Raw genomic sequence first — 25,946 nt, 5'->3', positions numbered from 1 at the left:
CGTATTTAAATGATAACAATTATTTTATGTATTTTATTTTAATAATCAATATGTGACCAATCTATAATTATGTAAGATTTGTAACAATTTAACAACAAAAATTAGAGAAACAATCCATGAATGCGTTAAACCTTTTTATCTGATATTAATTATCTTAAGCAATCTATGAACACCTTGTAACAATTCCATCATAGTTATTATTACGCTTTTCCTTACTTTTCGAAACATATTCTTTTCGAAAAATATTCTTATTCGTTTGACTTATACAGCTTAAACAGAATATATACGTTTTTAGTCGAAATTATAAAACACTCTCTATTGAAATACCTTATTGCAGTAACCTACACTGACCAAGATTCGTACCGTGTGTAGCTTAGCTATTCTAAAATAAATCTCACACTCAACTTAACTTCCCAAACTAACTAGTTAAAGTAGTTGTTGCATACTTAAGACCATTGATTTGTATCTATTGACTCTATAATGCATGTTTGTTATTTACATAAAAGTACAATAATTAAACCCCATCCTCCTTAATTTGTCATAGGTTATGAGTTATGGGTGATTGTGTTCAACCTATTATAGTACACCTCTTAATAATGACAATCTTAAAATTTATTTTTATAATTAGTTGTTGTATTAAATGACCGAAGTGACACTCTCATCAATTTAGAACCATATCCTATGTCAAAAAAAATAGAAACATAGTTAGAAGGCACACCTATCCATAAATACATGTCCCCAACAACCCACCAGGTTATATTATTACCGTTTATCCTCCTTAGAAACCGAAACATTTTATAAAATGTTATAGTGATGTAATAATATAACCAACCCTTGAGAACAAACAGTAATTATTGTGTTCTCTATACAGCAAGTTATTATTTCCTCCAACCATTTTTTTAAGAGACTCAAATGTATATCACAAACTCTTCAGAATAGTACCTTCACTCCTTTGTTTTCCCCCAACGTACGCCTATACCAAAAGAATATCACAATATCAAAGAGTTACCATAATCAGTATGTACTTAACTGATTGCTTATTTGCGTGGGAAATATCACATTACCAAAATAAATCTAAAACTCAACTTAACTTATAGATAAACTCATTTTCTCCCTGTTAATTATTGGATTTTGCGAACTGAATTGGATAAAGTCATCGACAATTGTACACTAAAAGAGAAAATATTGTTAACGACATTATTTCCCGTCGTAAACGAATAATTTTGATAGCATTACGCGTCGTAATCCCGTCATAATTGTCTTCACCAATCGCAAAATATCATGTCTTCTGGGAGGGTATTATTCTATACAATGTAATTCGTACTTGATCTAAGGAAATAGAGAAGTGTAGGGATAATTATTGCATTATTTGCATATACTCCTTTACTTTACGTCATAGTGTAATCGAAAGCATTAGACTCTTATTATATATACCTTCTTGTTGGCAATGCTTAACATCTGCAGCCGTGTGTTTTTCAAATAAATCTGCAACTACATCACTGTCATATGTTCCCGCTACTTTATACTTCGTATTTAAACATGTCTTTCCTCTAATTTTTTTATTACTCCCTCTCCCACTTTCATAGGGAGCATCACAGTAAAATTTTAGCTATATATATGTTTGTAGTAGCTACGAAAAATTACTCATCCCATTCCATACATATTAAAAAAATATTCATACCATTACATCCTTTCTTAGTCATTTTGCGATGTCCACTTCAAGGGGAAAGAGCATAGTTCCAGATTGTGTTGGTAGTAGGCGTAGTACTTTACCAACTCTTGAGAACCTTAAGATTTTAGTAAAAGCCAATTGGCTAGAAAATGAAGGTGTAGAAATGATGGTATACAAACAAATAAGTTTCGATAATATTTACACAAGATATTCACTATGCATGTCAATGAAGCACGTGGACCTTGCTCTATTTTGTGAAGGTAGATGGTTGAATCCAGACTCAACTTCTCAAGTGTTTGGTCTCCAAAATGGTCAAACAGTAATGGCTTTCAATGAGGTAAGACTTACAACTGTATTATTTTAATATACTATAATTTTTTTTTTTTTTTATAATACTACACGTCAACTTCTGCAGCGACTAGAAACAACAGAATATCGTATTATCACAGTGTGTAGTACACATACCGCACGAGCAATAGATCGTTATTGCATCCATGCTTATGAGCCTTCATTCAACATTTATAAACTATGGGCTGTAGGACAAGGCGTCGGTATCGATAACGTGGAGATCTACCATAACGGTGAGCACTTAGATCCCGTGAACACTCTGGAAGTTAACGGTGTTCGCACTAAAGCTATTCTAACAGCAGTTATCCGCCGATGATTTCTTGTGCGGGATAAAGTATGAACTATGAAGTTAGGTTTGTTAGCATCAAAGTGTATTTCCTATCAAATATTTGTACTCCGGAGTTAATTTGTTTAATGAATATTGTTTAATTATGCAAGTGAAATTACTTCCATACTACTATATATTTAACTTTCAAGTATTTATGTCCCTACTAGAAAGTTATTCCCCAAAAGTAAATCACCACATAAATTAATTAAATTTTATTATAAATAATATGGTGATGCGCATATTAAAATTAGGGTTGAAAAGAATAGCCAGGTATGAGGGACTCCTAAAGCTATTCTAACATGTTCACTATTCACATATTTCAATTTGACTATTATTTACGAATGCAAAATCAGAGATATAAATGTCTAAAAATTTTAAATTTGCATTTTATCACAATTGTTACATTATTTCGAAACGAAGGGAATATTCAATTGATCGAATTAAATAGAAAATTCGCCTCATACATTGGTATTTTATCACAATTGTTACAAGTTCATATGTTATCACATAAATCATATCCAAAACGTGTTACTGCAACCATTATTTTCGTTATCACATAAATCATATCTAAAACCATTAATAATTGATGAAAAAGTTTCTAAACAAGACTTTTCATGATATTTTAAATCGTAATGATAAAGTCATCATTTAATAGATTATAAATCCTAGCCAACTGTGGTTTTCTTACTTGCAGTCGCTTAATTATGCTTCCAATAACATGTTTAATTTATGTTACTATTATTATGTACTATTATTATGTATCTTTTTTATTATGTAAGACGAATCATATGACAATTCTTTAAACTTGTATCTAATAGACAAACTCAAACTTGTACCGAGGAAGAACAAATATAGTTTGTCGCAATTTTCATGATACTCATAATACTCAAATCGTGCATTATAGAGGACATACATCAACGTACCCTTCACTGATAATAATAATAAAATCATGAGAGAGATGTAAAATATAAAGTTAAATACTACATTAAACGTGGTAATACTTAATCGGAATACAATATAAAGTGCCATAAAAGGGAGAATAGAAAAGGGAGAATAAAATATAAACTGCCCCAAAAGGAGAATCAAACCATCCGACATGGTAATAATATAAACGTCATAAACACCCAAATTCCCCAATGCAAAGTACGGCGAGAATACCACTACAAGCAATTGTACTATTAACGACGGGAAATCCCGTCGCGAAAGGGCAATAATCGTTGATTAAAGACGGGATTTCCTGTCGTGAACCCGTCATAAAAGGGGGCCGTCATTAATAGAAAATCCCATCGTTAAACCGTCGTAAAAGACATTTTGCGACGGTTATTCCCGTCATTGTGTGGTTGTTAGCCCCGTCGCAAAAGCCTTTTGCGACGAGATTTTTGACCCGTCGTAATTAGGTTGTCGTTAAAGATACAAGTTCTTGTAGTGATATATACAAGGAAAATGTCTCGCATCATGTTTTATAGAAAATAAATGAATAAATGAATAAATAAATGTTATTTTACTCTTTTAAACTAAATGGTTTATGTTGTTTAGTTCAAAAGTTATATGGGGTGGTTGGTTGTGCATTAAACCCTATACTTACCCATTTTCTTAAATCAGCAAACATGGGGTTGTTCACTATAAATAAACTCATAAATACAAAGGATAATATTCACTTTATTATTGTCAAATATGTAATTTACCAAAAAATTATTTGTTCACTATAACTTACTGTCATTTTAATTCGTTTTACGGGATGAAGTATTTATTCCAATGGACAAATACCTTGCACGGTTGAGAGCAATAACTTACTCGTAGTTACTATAAGAAGGTTAGTACAAGTAACATTGTTCACAACGTTTTATTCACAACGTTTCTCTATTGCCGAATTCCTCAAATAACCATTTTTCATAACGTGTCTCTTCCTCAGTAGTTTTTTCTCTAATGTCCCCGAAAAAAGAAACCACTTTTTATATTCGAACTCCTCTCATCAACGATGCAGGAGTAAATTACACCGTCACTTCGGATGACCCTTTGAAGGATGTTATGCAACAGTAGGCAAAGGTTAAGGGGCTTATTTTCGAAAAACTAATTTTTTCTACAATGAGAAAGCAATAGGAGAGAGGGATACTCCAACTGGGATTCATCTGGAACAAGATTCCATAGTTCTCGTTGTTCATGAGGTCAGGGTTTTAATGTTCATTTGAGGATCACCCCTTGTAAATATGAGGTGAGATATTTAACTTTTTTATTTAATTGTTGTCCACTGATGTTTTATGTTTTTACATGTCCAGGACCGCCCCTTACCTGTAGGAATCCACTTGAATTTCCTGATCAAGAACTTTAGGACAGCGCCCACTACGGTACGAGCACGTATATGTTCAACTGAAAAAGTTAATTACATCCGGAAGGTTTGGACTGAGTATATGGGAGGAAATCCAGAGAACCTTACACTTATTCATGGGAAGGAGGAACTTAACCCAAAAGTCACTCTAAGTGATACACAAATAAGGGATGGTGATACCGTTTATGCAGTCTTCAAGAGTTATGAGAGGGGTTATAAGTATGCGTAAGTATTGTAATTCGTAACTTGAATTTTATTAGTAATTATATCTATTTTCCTTTATATGTATCCTTTGGATCGGTTTACAAATTGAACTTAGTTTCGTTGTATTAAATCCAGTGATTGAATGCTATTAATTAAATGAAATGTTAACTATTACAGTTGTATGTGACACATAATATTAGCTATTTAAATTTTATATTGTAATAAGAAAATATTATGTAAAAAATTTTCAAAATAAGTTTATTTGTATAGTAACTCAAATATAAGGAGTATAGCTGTATCTCAATTATTTAAGAAAACATGACAATTTACTCTATAAATGAACCTTAACTGAATATAAAACCTACCGTAAATTTTAAACTATTTGTAATCACGTAAAAAGAGCGCCAGTAAGCGTTGTTATTCCTTCAGAAACTTCAATCTTAAATTATTATTTTGTTCATCTTTTGACTATTGAACTGACTTTTCATGGTCCTTTCAACTCCGCATTCTCCGAAATTTGAGAATGAAGAAGCTTCACAAGCCAGGCTACTTTTTCTGGTTTGAGAAAGAACTATGACATGAAGTGGAGGTTCGTTAGAACCAACCTTATCTTAATTATACAAATTCTAACTTTATGACGGTGTATAATAAATATTGTACTACATCGGATTAAATTAAGTTAAGCCAATTTGGATTAAATTAAGTTAAGCCAATTTGGTGAGATAACCAGAAGGGGAATGTGGTTGATTGAAAAGAAAGTTCCTTGTCTTAACAACATGCATAAGGATGCAAATAAAACACCTATATTAGCCATTATAAAACACCTTTAGGTATTATGGTACAGAAACTCTAAAATCTTAATGAATAATTACAAAACAAAGCTAATAAAAATCCGGTATTGTTATTATTATTTAAAAGTTATCCTCATAAAAATCTGGTATTATTGTTGTTTTTATTTCTTTATAACTGTGTGACCAATCATCACATTTAGAACCGACCTTGTGACTAATATTATATATGCTCACCTTTCATTATAACCCTTTTTCTTCGTAAAACCAATCTTATGCTTTAAGATATCACAATAATACTTTGGTGGATTCTGAAATCCAAGAATATCATAACAATTATCTGAACTTCAGAATCACCCAAGGCATTATTACAAGCCTTAATCTTACCAACTTCATTGATTCACAAACATATAGTATAACTCCAGATATTAATGACATGAAATAAAAGTTGGGTAGAACCAACCTTTTACTAACCATCACATTTATAACGAACAGTGTGAATTAATTTCGATTTATGGTTCCTTGGGTGAGAGGTTTTGGATTTTGATAGGGATAGAAATAAAACGGGGTTAAAGATATTTGACCAACTATAAATGTCGTTGTCTTCACCAGTGGTATAAGAAGTGAAATAACGTCATGAGTGTTGTGTCGTTTACAAAGTTTTTGAAGATTTTGAAGAGGTTTTTATTTATTATTTTACGCATAGCACACCCGGTTCACCGGAGCTTAGCTCCGACTACATCCGGATCCTACCCGTGTCGCACGGCTTGCTTATGGTGGATGAGTCTCCCAACAAGAGTTTCTGCATACGGCGAGGCTCGAACTCGAGACCTCTCTTAAGCGGCTTCAAGCTGCTTACCACTTGAGCCAACTCTATGTTGGTGAAGAGGTTAAAAATAAAAATAAGTGTTTTTATTTGTGTATGTTATGCAATGTGCTTGCCTATATATATAACCTAGAAATAAGGCTAGTACTCTAACTATAAAACATAAAGTCCCGTCATAAAGATAAAATTGGATATATTAATTTCACAGCTTTTTATTCTTAAGGCCAGCCACCAAATAAATTAAACTGTTGACATAGTTTATAAACGTTTAACTCCATGTTCTGAATAACCAGCACCAATTGAACTATACAACTATACAACGCGTTAGATTCCTAGTTTTCCAAGTCAATCTCTATCATTGAACCTTTGACTATAAAGGGATAGTAATAAAAATACCAACATATGATCTTGAAACGATTGTAATAGAACACGGGATTGTGAGGCGGACTTTCGGACAAATTCGAAAAGGTGAGTATTAGTATAGAATACATTAGTCTCCTAGAATTTCATGTTATATTAATGGATTTAAAAATAAAGGTCGAATCACCACAACAAATCACAAAATCTAAAGACACAATGAATTGGATTAAAGTTTCTTCGTGAAAACCTTATCTTACTGCAGTGTAATAGTAACTTGTTTCTAAGGTTTAAAGACTTATTTAATTAATTATATACAGTTAGGAAAACTTTCCTTCAAATTCGAAAAGTGAATATTAGTGCATGAGATAAAATAACAGAAACACAAGTTTAAAAGAATAATAGAATAGATTTGGGGATAGTAATAACAATACCAACACATGATGTTGTTTTACAAGAAATATCTAAACACCAAAAATTATATGAGTTTTAATCATAGAATCACAAGCTTACAATGAAATGTGTTCAACTTTATTCGGGAGAAAAACAATCAACTTTTACTTGTACATGGTTTCAACACTACTTATACATGGTTTCAAAACAAATCACATTAGTTTTAGTAGTTAAGATAAATAAAAATGAAATGGATTACATGGTTTCAACACTACTTATTCTTGATTACAGTTTCTCGCGGATAAAAATAACTTAAATTATTGGTTTCAAAACGAATGTGATTCTTGCTTTGTTAAATTATTAAGCTAGATACTAACTTGTACATGTTTTAAACACTACTTATGTAATTATTATTCATTTATAGAGTTAATAGAGATTCTTGCTTTGTTAAATTATTGGAGATAAAACTTATACTATAATATGTTACTTGTTTCTCCACGAAATCATGCTTCACATGAAATGTCTTACTTGTTTCTCCACACGAAATCATACTAGTATTGGAATAATGTAAGAACTTGATGAATTTCACATGAAATGTCGAAACAAAACAAATCACATTAGTTTGAATAATAGAAAATTAAGCTAAATGAAAATGAAATGGATTACAATTTATTGGGGATAGAAATAACTTACTGTATGAAAGTAATAACCATTGTCATTTAGGTTCAAACCCTACTTGTTAAATTATATATGGTTATATACCATTTATAGAGTAAATAGGCACTCTTGTTATTCTTATATATTAGAGATAAAACTTAAATTAATTTCAACTATAAAGGAATAGTTTATCCCCTAAAGTTAAGCTTATAATGAATTACATTCCAGTGTTCACCTTTGGGATTACATTTTTTAATTGATTAATCAATTCATACCCTGTGGAAACACATCATGAACGTGTAATAAAACTATTAAAAATTATCAACCCTCCTCATGGCCTAGTGGTAATATATACAAATTATAACCCAAAGGTTATGAGTTCGAGGGTTGGTACGACCATGGTTTCAAATCTATCTAAAAAAATACTATTAAAAATTCCCAAACCGGATATATACAATATCTGTGCACGTAGAGTACTGGCTATGGCCTCACGTCACAATGGTTACTGCATAAACATAGAGCTTTGCTTTCCCCTTTGGTCCGAGGTTCGAATCATGCTAAGCGCGCCTAAAATCTTACTATACTCCCCCCCACCCCCGTTTTGCTTTTTTTGTAAGATCTAATTTATTTTATTATGTGGAATTACATTCCAGTGTTCACATTTGATTACATTTTTTAATTGATTAATCAATTCATACCCTGTGGAAACACATCATTAAAACACATCATGAACAATTGTAATAGAATACGAGATTATTAGGGGAACTGTCCTCCAAATCATATCTATAATAATATTTTACCACACAATGTTTTTCTTGCCACGTGTCCACTACTTAAATTTCTATTCTTTTTTCTTTTTCTTTTATTGTTTTACTCTTGAAATCTTATTTATTATTTAAAAAATATATATAATTGTATGACTCTCCACATGTTTTTCATTAATGTTATTTACGCTCATAACATCCTATTTCATCATTTGATTCTTACGTGGTGTGATTGTATTGTACATATAATTAGTTATCATTTTATGAGTGTGATTGTATCAGTGTGATTTTATCAGTGTGATTGTATGTACATAATTAGTTATATAACTTTTGTTTGTACATCCGATTATCAGACTAACTAGAGTTTGTTTTAGGGAACTATAAGAGGAATATGTAGTTGAAAAACGTTTTACGGAATTTATTAAGTTATTTATACACACTTGATATACACACACAGATAAAACTTAAATCAAGTTCCTATTTTATTTTGTTCATCATATCGAGGGAACTAAAAGTACAAATAAAACTTATGTGCACAAATATTGTATATATCCTTGTTTGGGCATTTTTAATATTTTTATTAGACTATACAAAATTCATTAAAACTAACTACAATTTTAGTAAGCACAAATACCACCAAAAATAATACTATCATGGAAACCCTTCAGCAGTCTCACGGAACAAATGTGGATAAACCCACCGAACATCATGCAGGAACTTCTTCTTTTGTTAATATGTAAGATCGGCCGGAAGAATACCCCCACAATGTAGTTCGCATAGTCTGCGAACCATACAAGAGGTTTTGCTATTGGGAGGTTGTCACCCCGCACATGTCATACTGCTTGCTCGTTTTATTTTGAGCAAACACTTGTGACTAATTGTCACATTTAGAACCGACCTTGTGACTAACTTTATTAAGTTATTGTATTTTTGGGTGGGGGGTTTCGTATTGCAATATAGGCTATAGGCTTACGTATGAAATAAAACGGGTTTAAAGATATTTGGATTTCTTTGAAAGTGGTTATTTTCATTATTTTGATGCTTCCTATAGATTTGTGTACTCTTTTATGGCAATGCTTCTATTTATAGACACTCATAGAAAATATTTTTTTATTAGAAGTAGTTGTATTGGCTTAGAATGTAAGCACATAGTGATTCGGCCATGCTAAACACCTGTCTAAAAGGGCAAAGTGTTTACTGCATTTTCGTTGGTGCTGATTCTGCTCTTCTTGTTTTCACCTTCATCTGTATTAGTGCTTCTGGTTTGACTTTATACTTGTTGAGAAATCTTTAAAAGTGGGTAAAATAAAATACAACTTGTTGTAGGAAAACACTATTCAACTACTTGTAAAATACACTTTACTAATTCTAATTCTAATTCTAACTATAGCATGTTATATTATTTGTGCACAAATATTGTATATATCATTGTTTGGGCATTTTTAATATTTTTATTAGACTATAGAAAATTTTTGTAATCACAAATACCACCAAAAATAATAATATCATGGAAACTTATCGAGTTCAAGTTTATTATTTGTTATTATTCCTGTATATATAACACTACAAGAAATTGTACTATTAACGACGGGAAATTGTACTATTAGCAAAGGGAAAAAGGTCAATAATTGTTGATTAACGACGGGATTTTCCGTCGCGTACCAAGGGGGTCGTCGTTAATGGAAAATTCCGGCGTCGTTAACCCGTCGTAAAAGACATTTGCGAAGGTTGTTCCCGTCTTTGTTGGGTTGTTATTTCCACTCAATAGTGATGGTGGCATGGAAATAATATAAATATTGGCTCATAATTTCTGAGCCAATACTTATGAGTCATATAATATAAGTATCGGAAGATAATAAAATTATAAAGGTTATATAATATAAGGTTTATCTGCAGTATTTAACGAAAATCCAAACAAATCGGTTATTCTTTAAATCCAGCAATTATATCTTATAAACCAGCAAGATATTTAAATCTGCAAGAAACTGTAATCCATTTCATTTTATTTAGCTTATTGTTTATTTTATTAAAACTAATGTGATTTGTTTTGTTTCGACATTTCATGTAAAAATCTTCAAGTTATTACATAACTAAATTATGTCCCGTGCATGCACGGATATTTTAAAATTATTGTTTGACCATATTTTTTATAAAATATTTTTTCTCATAAACATAATGCATAATTTATAAATCTTGAACATATTCATATTTAATCATATGATGTGAAACATTACGTATTACATATTTTATATGCATAATATGCTAATCTGATCAAAATATTGACTAAATGTATTTTCTATTATTGATACCGATTTGACAGAAATATTTCAATATAATGTTAAGCAAGTTATTATGTGGTATTTATTATTGTCTTATTTAGTAAGCCAATATTTTGTTTCCATACATAAATCATTTATAAAAACTGTTAAAAACTAAATAAATAAATAAATTAGATATATTTTAGGAAATAGGCTTTTGGCGGGAAAAAAATTGCACCAGAAAGTGACATGTGTCATTCCTGGTGTCTCTTTTAGTATATAGTAATAGATTCAAATACTAGTATGGATTCAAGTTTCTCCGTGAAAAAATTGCACCAGGAAGTGACATGTGTCATTCCTGGTGTCTCTTTTAGTATATAGTAATAGATTCCAATACTAGTATGGATTCAAGTAACATATTATAATATAAGTTTTATCTCCAATAATTTAACAAACCAAGATTTTACGAAAAAGCAAAATGGGGTGGGGGAAGTGTAGTAAGATTTTAAGCGCGCTTAGCAAGATTCGAACCTTGGACCAAAGTGGAAAGCAAAGCTCTATATTTATGCAGTAACCATTGTGACGTGAGGCCAAAGCCATTGTTCCATGTGCACCGATATTATATATATCCGCTTTTGGGGCATTTTTAATAGTTTTATTAGACCACACAAAATTCATTAAAACCAACTAAAATTTTAGTAATAAAAAATACCACCAAAAATAATACTATCATGGAAACTTATTGAGTTCATGTTTGTTATTTGTTATTATTCCTTTCCTTTATAATAGCAATGGCTTTCCGCTTTGGTCCGAGGTTCAAATCTTGCTAAGTGCGCTTAAAATCTTACTATACTCCCCCCCACCCCTATTTTGCTTTTTTGTAAGATCTTCTAATTTATTTTTTCCAATGCCCCCCTTATAAATAAATTTGACTATGCCAGTTTTTGTTATATTTTCACACAAATAACTATATCAACCTACATTTTCAAAGGTAACATGCTTTTATTTTATGTGTTTTCACTTTTTTTATGACGACTTTATTTTTTCTCATTAATTTTTATTATTTTAATTAATAATCATTTTCCTTTGCTATTTTAGAAGAAATTATTATTTATATCACATTATCAATGGCGTGATTTTTATTTCTGAATTTTGTTTATAATATATTTTAATTATTATATTTTCCTTTGCTGTTTAGAATGATTTTATTGTAACCTTAAAGGAGAAAAATATTAATAAACATAAAGTATTTCTACTTATTTTTGGTTTACATTAACCTTGCGAAGGTTGTTCCCGTCTTTGTTGGGTTGTTATTTCCACTCAATAGTGATGGTGGCATGAAAATAATATAAGTATTGGCTCATAATTTATGAGCCAATACTTGTGAGTCATATAATATAAGTATTGGCAGATAATAAAATTATAAAGGTTATATAATTTAAGGTTTATCTGGAGTATTTAACGAAAACCGAAAGTCAGTTATTCGTTATAGCCAGCAGTTATTTCGTCAAAACCAACAAGTTATTTAAATCTGCAAGAAACTGTAATCCATTTCATTTTATTTAGCTTAATATTCTTTAATTTATTCAAACTAATGTGATTTGTTAAAGGGGTATAAAGGTTAGATTAATAGATAATAATCAATAGGTTGGATTAATTTTGGAAAATCGCTTAAAGGTTGGATTGTTAAAAGTAATTTTTCCAATTCATGTGAAATTCTTCAAGTTATTACATAATTCCAATACTAGTATGGATTTAAGTTTCTCTGTGAAACAAGTAACATATTATAATATAAGTTTTATCTCCAATAATTTAACAAAGTAAGAATGTCTATTAATTTTATAAATGAATAATAATTATATAATTAAGTTATAATTTAAGATCGGTAATAGAATTAACACCCGAAAAGGTGAATATTATATTAAAGGGTGAATATTATAGAATTATCCGATGTGCACAAACATGTTATATTCCCTAACAATTGTAGACGTTTAACACTATTGTTAAACTAGAACCATATGCCGATTGCCATGGTTAACTTTTCAAGTGGTGCACCAAATCATATAATATACCATACATATTAATTCCAACCAAATAAAAATACATTTACCCTTAAAGCAGATTTTTTTTTGACTACCTATTTACAAATACGATAATCAATACACACACAAGTACATAGTTTGAATAAAATAAAAAAACTAAATAAGGCACATAATCAAAACAACCACATTCGATCATGACAATGTCAAATCCATCGTAAGAACCAAATTATGGACCAAATATAGGGCCCTTGATACGTTGAATCTCTAGTTTCAGTTCCATCACCCGATGTTCCACTTCATCATACTGGTCAATCAGTTTCTTCGTAACCCTACAAAGTTGAGGGCGGTTTGCAATGTGCAATGCATCATGCAGCGATGTGAACCAATTCCTTTGGATTGACTTCAACCTTTTCCTCTGTTCCTCGCAAATTCTAAGGTCGGTTGCCATTTCATCATTCACTTCCATAATTCCTTGTTCCACTTGATCATACTTTTCGAGAAAATCCTTAAAGATAACTGAATCATTGTCATTGCCTTCCCAACGTAGTTCTGTCATTCTGTCGGATATGCATTGATGTAATATGTCTTTGCCTGCTTGATTTCGTCATTCGCCCTCTGAATGAACTGAGTAGCCTTGTCTTGGGGTGTTGAGCGTGGGTTGTTAGGGGCCTCCATAGGTTTTTAGTATGTTTTTGTATGTTAGGAAGTATAAGGACGACTACTCTATTTATAGGCAACATATTTGCCTTGAAAATAACTGCCTTGAAAATAACTGCCATAACAACATATAACTATAATGATTAGAAAATTAACTAAAAAATAACTTCCATAAAACAATTATGATAACTAACGTTCCTATTGGGATTGTTTAAATATTATAAGTCGCGTAAATAAGATAAGAACAAATAACATCTCTGGACGGGTAAATAAAAATGAAATGGATTAAGGTTTCTTGCGGATGCAAATAACTTACTGGATGCTTAGAGTAACTGCCAAAACTTATTATATGGGGCTCATAAGTATTGGCTCAAAATTATGAGCCATCACTTATATTATTTCCATGCCACCATCATTATTGAGTGGAAATAACAACTCAACAAAGACGGGAACAACCGTCGCAAATGTCTTTTACAACGGGTTAACGACGGGATTTTCCATTAACGACGACCCCCTTTTATGACGGGTTCGCAACGGAAAATCCCTTCGTTAATCAACAATTATTGACCTTATTTCCCGTCGTTAATACTACAATTTCCCGTCGCTAATAGTAGAATTTCTTGTAGTGAATATACAGGAATAATAACAAATAACAAACTTGAACTCAATAAGTTTCCATGATAGTATTATTTTTGGTGGTATTTGTGATTACTAAAATTTTGTATAGTCTAATAAAACTATATAAAAAATGCCTAAACAGCGGATATATACAATATTTGTGCAAATACATCAATGGCTTTGGCCTCACGTCACATTGGTTACTGCATAAACATAGAGCTTTACTTTCCCCTTTGGTCTGAGGTTCGAATCCTGCTAGGCACATACAGCAATGGCTTTGGCCACACGAACGCGCGCTTAAAATCTTACTATACTCCCCCCACCCCTATTTTGCTTTTTTGTAAGATCTTCTAATTTATTTTATTATGTGTAATTACATTCAAGTGTTCACATTTAATTACATTTTTTTATTGATTAATCAATTTATACCCTGTGGAAACACATCATGAACAATTGTAATAGAATACAAGATTATTAGGCGAACTGTCCTTCAAATCATATGAGTTTTAATAACAGAAACACAATTTTAAAAAAAGAAGAGAATATATTTGGTTGCTCGTATTTCATGTTATATAAAATGATATTACAAGAAATATCTAAACACAAAAAATCATATGAGTTTTAATAATAGAAAATCACAAGCTTATAATGAAATGTGTTCGGAAAAAAAACAATCAACTTTGGAAAACAAATACTACTTGTACGTGGAAACCTAGCTACTTATATAATTATTATTAATGTATAAAATTAATAGACATTCTTGCTTTAAAAGTCATAAGAATTTAAGATCGGTAGTAGAAGTTATTAAGTATATATATAACGACGCAGGCATCTATGTCACTCAATAGAATTAACACCCGAAAAGGTGAATATTATATTGAAGGGTGAATATTATAGAATTAACCCAGCATGTTAAATTATATACAGTTACATACTCCGTACCATTTATAGAGTAAATAGACACTCTTGTTATTCTTATATATTAGAAATAAACCTTAAATTATTTTCAAATATAAAGGAATTTTTTCTCCCCTAAAGTAAAGTTTATTACCATAATAATATTGGAATGATTTTTCTACTATAAAGGGATAGTAATAAAAATACCAACATATGATCTTGAAACGATTGTAATAGAACACGGGATTGTGAGGCGGACTTTCGGACAAATTCGAAAAGGTGAATATTAGTATAGAATACATTAGTCTCTTAGAATCTCATGTTATACTAATGGATTTAAAAATAAAGGTCGAATCACCACAACAAATCACAAAATCTAAAGACATAATGAATTGGATTAAAGTTTCTCCCTGACAAAATTATCTAACTGTAGAGTAATAGTACCTTGTTTGTACGGTTTAAAGTCCTATTTATATAATTATATATATATAGTACGGTTTAAAGAAACTTTTATTTTCAGCTCCTTTTCATTTTTAGCTCCTTTCTCTAAACTCCTTTTCATTTTCAGCTCTCTGGGCCCTTGTTCTTTTCCCTACTGGTTGCATTTTTATTTCAACTATTTCCCAAAAATAAACTCGATAAGAGAAATAATATTGAGCAGTAGGAGACTTTGAAAGAGAGAAAAAAAAATGAAGTCAGTAATGGTAGATTGGGAGGTACAAAAAACAAGTTTAATAATTTAATGCAATGAAGAATAGGAATACTTTGGTTAGGCAACTGAGAGGTTAGTTTGAATGTAGTTGGGTATTAAATAGGCTATTTATATTCGTGTGGAAGACTTATCGTTTGTGATCCATTTTTGGAATTCGTTCCTTCAACAAGATATTAAATAACAGCAATAAGTTTTGTTAATATAATAAGGTTAAAGAAAAACAACTAAATATTACCGAACAAGAGTAAATATTTTATTTTTCGAATAAACTTTAATCTATTTCTATTTAGCTTGTGTTATGTTATTCAAACTCGTTTTATTTTATGTTATTTGACCTTTATTTTTATATCCAATAATATAACATGAAAGACGAGGAGCCTAACGTATTCTATACTAATATTCACCTTTTTGAATTTGTTCGAAAGTTCGCCTCATAATCTCGTATTTTATTACAATTGTTACAAGATCATATGTTGCTATGGAAATAACCTTTTTGAATTTGTCCGAAAGTTCGCCTCATAATCTCGTATTAAAACTCATATGATTTTTGGTGTTTAGATATAACATGAAATACGAGGAACCAAATCTATTCTCTTTTCTTTTTAAACTTGTGTTTCTGTTATTAAAACTCATATGATTTGGAGGACAGTTCCAAAAAAGAAAATTTGAAGGAACAGGAAAAAACAATTGTGTAATTAATATAGATATAAATATGGATAAATAGAAACTTGTGAATTCTTTAGTATTGATTGTAATTAGGGCAATTACCCGTGATAAAGGCTAAGTGCTTTCGATTTGAAAAGGGAAAGCTAGCGAAAACGGAGCCTAGCTCTCTCGGACTCACCTCAACGACTTGAAGGGCCCAATTTGATGAGCCAAAATGGGTTCTTGCGCACCCTCTTGCAGGCCAATGCTTTTGACTCCCCATTAGTATAACAAATTTAGTAAGATAACATGATTGTAGTATAACAAGTTTAGCGTAATTTTTGGCATAGAACCCAATCTTTGAACGCGTTGACGCTTATATTACATTAGAGCTTTATACACGTAGCCTAATATATATTCATAATTTTCACCGTAAGTTTTTTTAATATTCTGAAAGTAAATAAACAAAAATAATGCTATGTAGTGCAATAGAAGTAATTTTAATATGTCATCATGGGTTCTACTTCCCCATAAGTATATTACTATTTAATAGATTTTACAATAAATGCATGTCACATTTATGTTTAGTAATTTTTTGTCCATAAACTATTCACTTTTGATTTTAACTTTATACTTGTACTCCGTATTTATATTCTTTTACATACATAATTAAATTTGGTCATTAAAAATACCTTTAAAATTTAGTTTTTTTCAAAATGCTAATAGTGCAAAAAAAAATCAGTACACTAATTTCTTATCGAATATAACTTTATTATTCTGTAGTTTTCGAGTATCAAGATTTTTAGTTTTTTTAGAATAAATTCAAAGATTTTGAAAAGGTGTTAGTTGTGGTAGTAGACCAACATGTTTTATGGAACACTATAGTGGTTACCTTTTTTATGCAGAAGTATGCAACAAATTATTTTACGGCTTGAATGTGATTGTAAACCATTTAAACCAGGTAGTACTAATCCTTAGTAAGGTATTATTTTAACAAAGAAACTTGAATCACGAACAAATTTTGTGGTTCGAAGATGATAGTGATAAGTGAACAAATAAATACAGCCACAAAAAAAATTAAATAAATGAAGGAAATAAAGTGGATAAACATATTAATAGAAATAAAAAGAACATAGGTCCGCGTACGGACGCAAAATACAGGAAATAATTTTTTTTTTTTTAAGGAACGGGAAATAAAAACTTAGTAGTAAGGTCCGTGACCATACATGCCGGAACAATCAGACTCTATCTCCCCCTCCTCTATGTCCCCCTCCTCCCTACCCCGTACAAGATTGTAGGAAGGCCAGTACTTCTCTTCGAGCCTTCTCATCTTCCTCCGGGCGCGTCGACGCTACTCTCGACGCCTCTTTTGTCGTTTCCTCTTCCTCTTCTCTGCCCTCTCCTCTCGCTCTTCTTCTTCCAACTCACTCAATGTGGGTTCCTTCAACTCAGGAAACTCACGCGGAGGAGCTTATGGTTTGTTTGGGTTGGGAGGAGCTTGTGGTTTGTTTGGGTTGGGGGGATTGGAATCATCAACAACTTCGAGAATAGGGAATTCTTGGTTTCGTGAATGGTTTGGTGCATCCATTGTTACAGTGATCTTTGTTTTGTTTTGAGAGGAGGGAGATATCAGAAATGTTGAGTGACCATACTATTGTGCCCTATTTATAGAAAATTTAGTCTCTTGGGAGTGCAAGTGACGTGACTCTTGGAGTGCATGCAATTTTTAATTTACATAATTTTATTTTTTGGATTGTATTGGTTCATGAAGTGACTCTTGGAGTCTCTTAAGAGTGCAACACCCTATTCAATGAATGTGGATGATAAATGTGTGCAATTAGTGCAACAATAAAACGTACACATTTACTTAGTTAGGTCAGCCATTTATAATTTCCTGTTAACCAGATGTTTTTAAAACCTAGATAAAACACTTGAATCATGTTCCCATTTTATTTTGATCATCATATCGAGCGAAGTAAAAGTACGGATAAATTTTTTATTATGATGTGTTTCCACAGGGTATAAATTGATTAATCAATAATCAAATGTAGGAACACTTTAATGTAATTGCACATAGTAAAATGAATACGAAGATCTTATAAAAAAAATTATATTGCTTGCTTACCAAAAAAAAAAAAGATCTTATAAAAAAGTTATGCAGTAACCATTGTGGAAACTTATTGAGTTCAAGTTTGTTATTTGTTATTATTCCTGTATATACACTACAAGAAATTTTACTATTAACGACGAGAAATTGTACTATTAACGACGGGAAATAAGGTCAATAATTGTTGATTAACGACGGGATTTTCCGTCGCGAACCCGTCATAAAAGGGGGTCGTCGTTAATGGACCCGTCGTAAAAGACATTTGCGACGGTTGTTCCCGTCTTTGTTGGGTTGTTATTTCCACTCAATTGTGATGGTGGCATGGAAATAATACATGAGACAATACTTATGAGTCATATAATATAAGTATTGGCAGATAATAAAATTATATAAGTATCTCCAATAATTTATTGATAAAAAGTCATACGACATCTACATAAAGATTAAAATCTAACAAATACATAACAATCGAATCAAATAAAAACTTCCTTTCATCAGCTACGATCGTAATATATCAAACATTCTGTATACCCTGTTTTATATCGCTGAGATTTACAGCCTTTATTGACGAAGGGGTCTATAGATCTGTTAATTGTAGCCGTGACAAATATGATTTCCGTCTGATTCGTCTAATTGTAGTCGAAAGATTGACACCATCTTCGATCCCGCATAAACCTTTACCAAAGAAACCACCTGAACTAAACTAAACACACAAAACTTAACTAGAAACAAACCCACCATAAGGGTACTTACTAAACTGAAACAAACAAACCCACCATAGGGGTACTTACTACACTGAAACTATGTAGTTTTATTGAGATCTAACGCAAAAACACAACAGAATTGAAAGAGAAGGGGCGAAAACAACCAAATTTTCGAAGAAAATTGGCTATTTCCGCCCTAGAAAACCCTAATTTTTGTAAACCCTAAAAAGAGAGAAAAGAGGGAGAGAGGGGAGAAGCCGCTATACGATGACAAGTATCTCCAATAATTTAACAAAGCAAGAATGTCTCTTAATTTTATAAATGAATAATAATTATATTAGTAGTGTTGAACCCATGTACAAGTAGTATTTGTTTTCCAAAGTTGATTGTTTTTCTCCCGAATAAAGTTGAACACAATTCATTATAAGCTTGTGATTTTCTATTATTAAAACTCATTATAATGTTTAGATATTTCTTGTAATACGAGGAACCAAATCTATTCTCTTATTTTTTTAAACTTGTGTTTCCGTTATTAAAACTCATATGATTTGAAGGACAGTTCACTAATAATCTCGTATTCTATTACAATTGTTCATGATGTGTTTTGATGATGTGTTTCCACAGGGTTATAAATTGATTAATCCACATATGGAATAGTGCCATTTAAACAACATATTTCTTGGTGTCAAAGTTAAGCTCTTTTCTGATTTGTCGTTGTAGTTTTCATCTTTAGATCAACACAAACTCTTATTTAAAGATGTTATACTCTATAAATATTTTACAATAAAGTTAAGTTAAAATTACACCCGTATGATGTGTTTCCACAGGGTATAAATTGATTAATCAATAAAAAAATGTAATCAAATGTGAACACTGGAATATAATTGCACATAATAAAATAAATTAGAAGATCTTACAAAAAAGCAAAATGGGGGTGGGGGAGAGCATAGTAAGATCTTATGCGGTTAGCAGGATTCGAACCTCGGACCAAAGGGAAAAGCAAAGCTCTATGTTTATGCAGTAACCATTTTGACGTGAGGCCAAAGCCATTGCTCTATGTGCACAGATATTGTATATATCCTTGTTTATGAATTTTTAATATTTTTATTAGACTATACAAAAATTCATTAAAACCAACTAAAATTTTAGTAATCACAAATACTACCAAAAATAATACTATCATGGAAACTTATTGAGTTCATGTTTGTTATTTGTTATTATTCCTTAATAGCATGGGAATAATATAAGTATTTCTTGTAATATCATTTTATATAACATGAAATAGGAGGAACCAAATCTATTATCTTATTCTTTTAAACTTGTGTTTCTGTTATTAAAACTCATATGATTTGGAGGACAGTTCCCCTAGTAATCTCGTATTCTATTACAATTGTTCATGATGTGTTTTAATGATGTGTTTCCACAGCGTATGAATTGATTAATCAATTAAAAAATGTAATCAAATGTGAACACTGGAATGTAATTCCACATAATAAAATAAATTAGAAGATCTTACAAAAAAAGCAAAATGGGGGTGGGGGGAGTATGAAATTCTAGGAGACTAATAGTAAGATTTTATGCACGCTTAGCAGGATTCGAACCTCGGACCAAAGGGGAAAGCAAAGCTCTATGTTTATGCAGTAACCATTGTGACGCGAGGCCATAGCCAATACTCTACGTGCACAGATATTTAATATGTCCTTGTTTGGGAATTTTTAATAGTTTAGATTGGAAACCATGGTCGTACCAACCCTCGAACCCATAACCTTTACTTTAGGGGATAAACAATTCCTTTATAGTTGAAAATAATTTAAGGTTTATCTCTAATATATAAGAATAACAAGAGTGTCTATTTACTCTATAAATGGTATATACCCATATATAATTTAACTAGTAGGGCTTGAACCTAAATGTCAATCGCTATTACTTTCTCCCAGTAGGTTATTTCTATCACCAAGAAATTGTAATCCATTTCATTTTTATTTAGCTTAATTTTCATTTTTATTTAGAAATTCATCAAGTTCTTACATTATTCCAATACTAGTATGATTTCGTGTGGAGAAACAAGTAATACATTTCATGTGAAGCATGATTTCGTGGAGAAACAAGTAACATATTATAGTATAAGTTTTATCTCCAATAATTTAACAAAGCAAGATTCTCTATTAACTCTATAAATGTTGAACACATTTCATTGTAAGCTTGTGATTCTATGATTAAAACTCATATAATTTTTGGTGTTTAGATATTTCTTGTAAAACAACATCATGTGTTGGTATTGTTATTACTATCCCCAAATCTCATGCACTAATATTCACTTTTCGAATTTGAAGGAAATTTTTCCTAACTACATATAACTGAATAAATAGGTCTTTAAACCATCCCCACAATTTACTACTACGCTTCAGTAAGATACATTTGTCACGAAGAAACTTTAATCCAATTCATTGTGTCTTTAGATTTTGTGATTTGTTGTGGTGATTTAAATACATTAATATAACATGAAATTCTAGGAGACTAATGTATTCTATACTAATATTCACCTTTTCGAATTTGTCCGAAAGTCCGCCTCATAATCCCGTGTTCTATTACAATCGTTTCAAGATCATATGTTGGTATTTTTATTACTATCCCTTTATAGTAGAAAAATCATTCCAATATTATTATGGTAATAAACTTTACTTTAGGGGAGAAACAATTCCTTTATATTTGAAAATAATTTAAGGTATATCTCTAATATATAAGAATAACAAGAGTGTCTATTTACTCTATAAATGGTATATAACCATATACAATTTAACAACTAGGGTTTATAACTAAATGACAATGGTTATTACTTTCACTTAGTAAGTTATTTCTGTCCCTAAGATATTGTAATCCATTTCATTTTTATTTAGCTTAATTTTCTATTATTCAAACCATGTATAAGTAGTGTTGAAACCATGTACAAGTAAAAGTTGATTGTTTTTCTCCCGAATAAAGTTGAACACATTTCATTGTAAGCCTGTGATTCTATGATTAAAACTCATATAATTTTTGGTGTTTAGATATTTCTTGTAAAACAACATTATGTGGTTGTATTGTTATTACTATCACCAAATCTCATGCACTAATATTCACTTTTCGAATTTGAAGGAAAGTTTTCCTAACTACATATAACTGAATAAATAGGTATTTAAACCATCCCAACTATTTACTACTACGCTTCAGTAAGATACATTTGTCACGAAGAAACTTTAATCCAATTCATTGTGTCTTTAGATTTTGTGATTTGTTGTGGTAATTTAAATACATTAATATAACATGAAATTCTAGGAGACTAATGTATTCTATACTAATATTCACCTTTTCGAATTTGTCCGAAAGTCAGCCTCACAATCCCGTGTTCTATTACAATCGTTTCAAGATCATATGGTGGTATTTTTATTACTATCCCTTTATAGTAGAAAAATCATTCCAATATTATCATGGTAATAAACTTTACTTTAGGGGAGAAACAATTCCTTTATATTTGAAAGTAATTTAAGGTTTATCTCTAATATATAAGAATAACAAGAGTGTCTGTTTACTCTATAAATGGTATATAACCATATACAATTTCTGTCCCCCAGAAATTGTAATCCATTTCATTTTTATTTAGCTTAATTTTCTATTATTCAAACTAATGTGATTTATTTTGTTTCGACATTTCATGTGAAATTCCTCAACTTCTTACATTATTCCAATACTAGTATTTAATCATAAAACTAATGTTATTTGTTTTGAAACCATGTATAAGTAGTGTTGAAACCATGTACAAGTAAAAGTTGATTGTTTTTCTCCCGAATAAAGTTGAACACATTTCATTGTAAGCTTGTGATTCTATGATTAAAACTCACAACATGATGTGGTTGTATTGTTATTACTATCACCAAATCTCATGCACTAATATTCACTTTTCAAATTTGAAGGAAAGTTTTCCTAACTATATATAATTAAAATAATAGGTCTTTAAACCATTTCAATACGTTACCCTTACTATACAGTAAGATAAATCTGTCACGAAGAAACTTTAATCCAATTCATTGTGTCTTTAGATTTTGTGATTTTTTGTGGTGATTTAAATACATCAATATAACCTGAAATTCTAGGAGACTAATGTATTCTATACTAATATTCACCTTTTCGAATTTGTCCGAAAGTCCGCCTCACAATCCCGTGTTCTATTACAATCGTTTCAAGATCATATGTTGGTATTTTTATTACTATCCCTTTATAGTAGAAAAATCATTCCAATATTATCATGGTAATAAACTTTACTTTAGGGGAGATACAATTCATTTATATTTGAAAATAATTTAAGGTTTATCTCTAATATATAAGAATAACAAGAGTGTCTATTTACTCTATAAATGGTATATAACCATATACAATTTAACAAGTAGGGTTTATAACTAAATGACAATGGTTATTACTTTCACGGAGTAAGTTATTTCTGTCCCCAAGAAATTGTAATCCATTTCATTTTTATTTAGCTTAGTTTTCTATTATACAAACTAATTTGATTTGTTTTGTTTCGACATTTCATGTGAAATTCCTCAAGTTCTTACATTATTCCAATACTAGTATGATTTCGTGTGGAGAAACAAGTAAGACATTTCATGTGAAGCATGATTTCGTGGAGAAACAAGTAACATATTATAGTATAAGTTTTATCTCCAATAATTTAACAAAGCAAGAATCTCTATTAACTCTATAAATGAATAATAATTACATAATTAGTGTTGAAAACATGTACAAGTTAGCATATAAACAAATCAAGAATCACATTCGTTTTGAAACCAATAATTTAAGTTATTTTTATTCGCGAGAAACTGTAATCAAGAATAAGTAGTGTTGAAACCATGTAATCCATTTCATTTTTATATATCTTAACTATTAAAACTAATGTGATTTGTTTTGGAACCATGTATAAGTAGTGTTGAAACCATGTACAAGTAAAAGTTGATTGTTTTTCTCCCGAATAAAGTTGAACACATTTCATTGTAAGCTTGTGATTCTATGATTAAAACTCATATAATTTTTGTTGTTTAGATATTTCTTGTAAAACAACATCATGTGGTTGTATTGTTATTACTATCACCAAATCTCATGCACTAATATTCACTTTTCGAATTTAAAGGAAAGTTTTCCTAACTATATATAATTAAAATAATAGGTCTTTAAACCATTTCAATACGTTACCCTTACTATACAGTAAGATAAATCTGTCACGAAGAAACTTTAATCCAATTCATTGTGTCTTTAGATTTTGTGATTTGTTGTGGTGATTTAAATACATCAATATAACCTGAAATTCTAGGAGACTAATGTATTCTATACTAATATTCACCTTTACGAATTTGTCTGAAAGTCCGCCTCACAATCCCGTGTTCTATTACAATCGTTTCAAGATCATATGTTGGTATTTTTATTACTATCCCTTTATAGTAGAAAAATCATTCCAATATTATTATGGTAATAAACTTTACTTTAGGGGAGAAACAATTCTTTTATATTTGAAAATAATTTCAGGTTTATCTCTAATATATAAGAATAACAAGAGTGTCTATTTACTCTATAAATGGTATGTAATTGTATATAATTTAACACGCAGAGGTTGTACCCAATACAAACAGTTATTACTGTCTCCCAGTAAGTTATTTCTATCCCCAAGAAATTGTTTTGTTAACTTGTACTATAATTTAACAATGTGATTCAACTTGTTTCGACATTTCAAGTTCTTACATTATTCCAATACTAGTATGATTTCATGGTAAGCTTATGATTCTATTATTAAATACGAGGAACCAAATCTATTCTCTTCTTTTTTAAACTCTCATATGATTCGATTTGAAGGAAAGTTCGCCTAATAATCTCGCATTCTATTACAATTGTTACAAGATTATGTGTTGGTATTGTTATTAAATTTGTGTCTCTGTTATTTTATCTCACCTTTTTCGAATTTTATCTCATGTATAATTAAACAAATAGGAATAGGGTTCTAATTTTATCTCATGTACTAATATTCACCTTTTCGCGCGTGATTCTATTATTCTATTATTTCATAATACTAGCATGTGGCACATTGTTTGAGCTGCCAAGGAATCAATATCAATACATTAGAATGATGTTACATTATTAATCTAATACAATTTCACTTCCAACTTGATCGTACCACATAGTATCTTGGTCGGCGTTCGCCCACTGCAAGGCGTTGCGATCAATTAATGGATCACTTGTAAGTTGTTGGTTGTTTTCAAGGTCTACGCTGGTGCTTGTGAAATACTGAACATCACCGCTTCCATGCTGTGGTATGCAGATTCCTCCTATCGACAACGGTAATTTAGCTACTACACGTTCTCTTGGTGGTATACAAATGGCTCAATAGAGATTTCCTGTAAAATATATTGATCAATACAATGTATCCAAATGTTTATTTCTAACATATCGTTTGAAATGTTCTTGAGAAATTACCTGAGTTTCTGAAAAATCCAATTTCTTTTTGGCCCTTGCGCCCTTCTTCTTTTTGGTGACTTGTTCTTCAGCAGGGGTTTCCTGTAAAATATATTGTATCATGTATCCAATGTTTATTGCTAACGTATCATTTGAAATGTTTGAGATT

General features: G+C 30.6%; 1 long non-coding RNA gene across 1 annotated transcript; it reads left to right on the top strand.

Moving 5' to 3' along the window:
- Positions 1 to 4,168: 4,168 nt before the first annotated feature.
- Positions 4,169 to 5,052, top strand: LOC110790311 (uncharacterized). The gene is made up of 2 exons (XR_008918616.1): positions 4,169 to 4,513; positions 4,625 to 5,052. It is a non-coding gene; the product is annotated as an uncharacterized lncRNA (long non-coding RNA).
- The last annotated feature ends 20,894 nt before the right edge of the window (positions 5,053 to 25,946 follow it).

The sequence above is a fragment of the Spinacia oleracea genome, chromosome 4, assembly GCF_020520425.1.
Source record: "Spinacia oleracea cultivar Varoflay chromosome 4, BTI_SOV_V1, whole genome shotgun sequence".
Lineage (NCBI taxonomy): Eukaryota > Viridiplantae > Streptophyta > Magnoliopsida > Caryophyllales > Amaranthaceae > Spinacia > Spinacia oleracea.
Note: the sequence above shows the minus strand (reverse complement) of the source record. Positions and strands in the feature narration are given on the sequence as shown.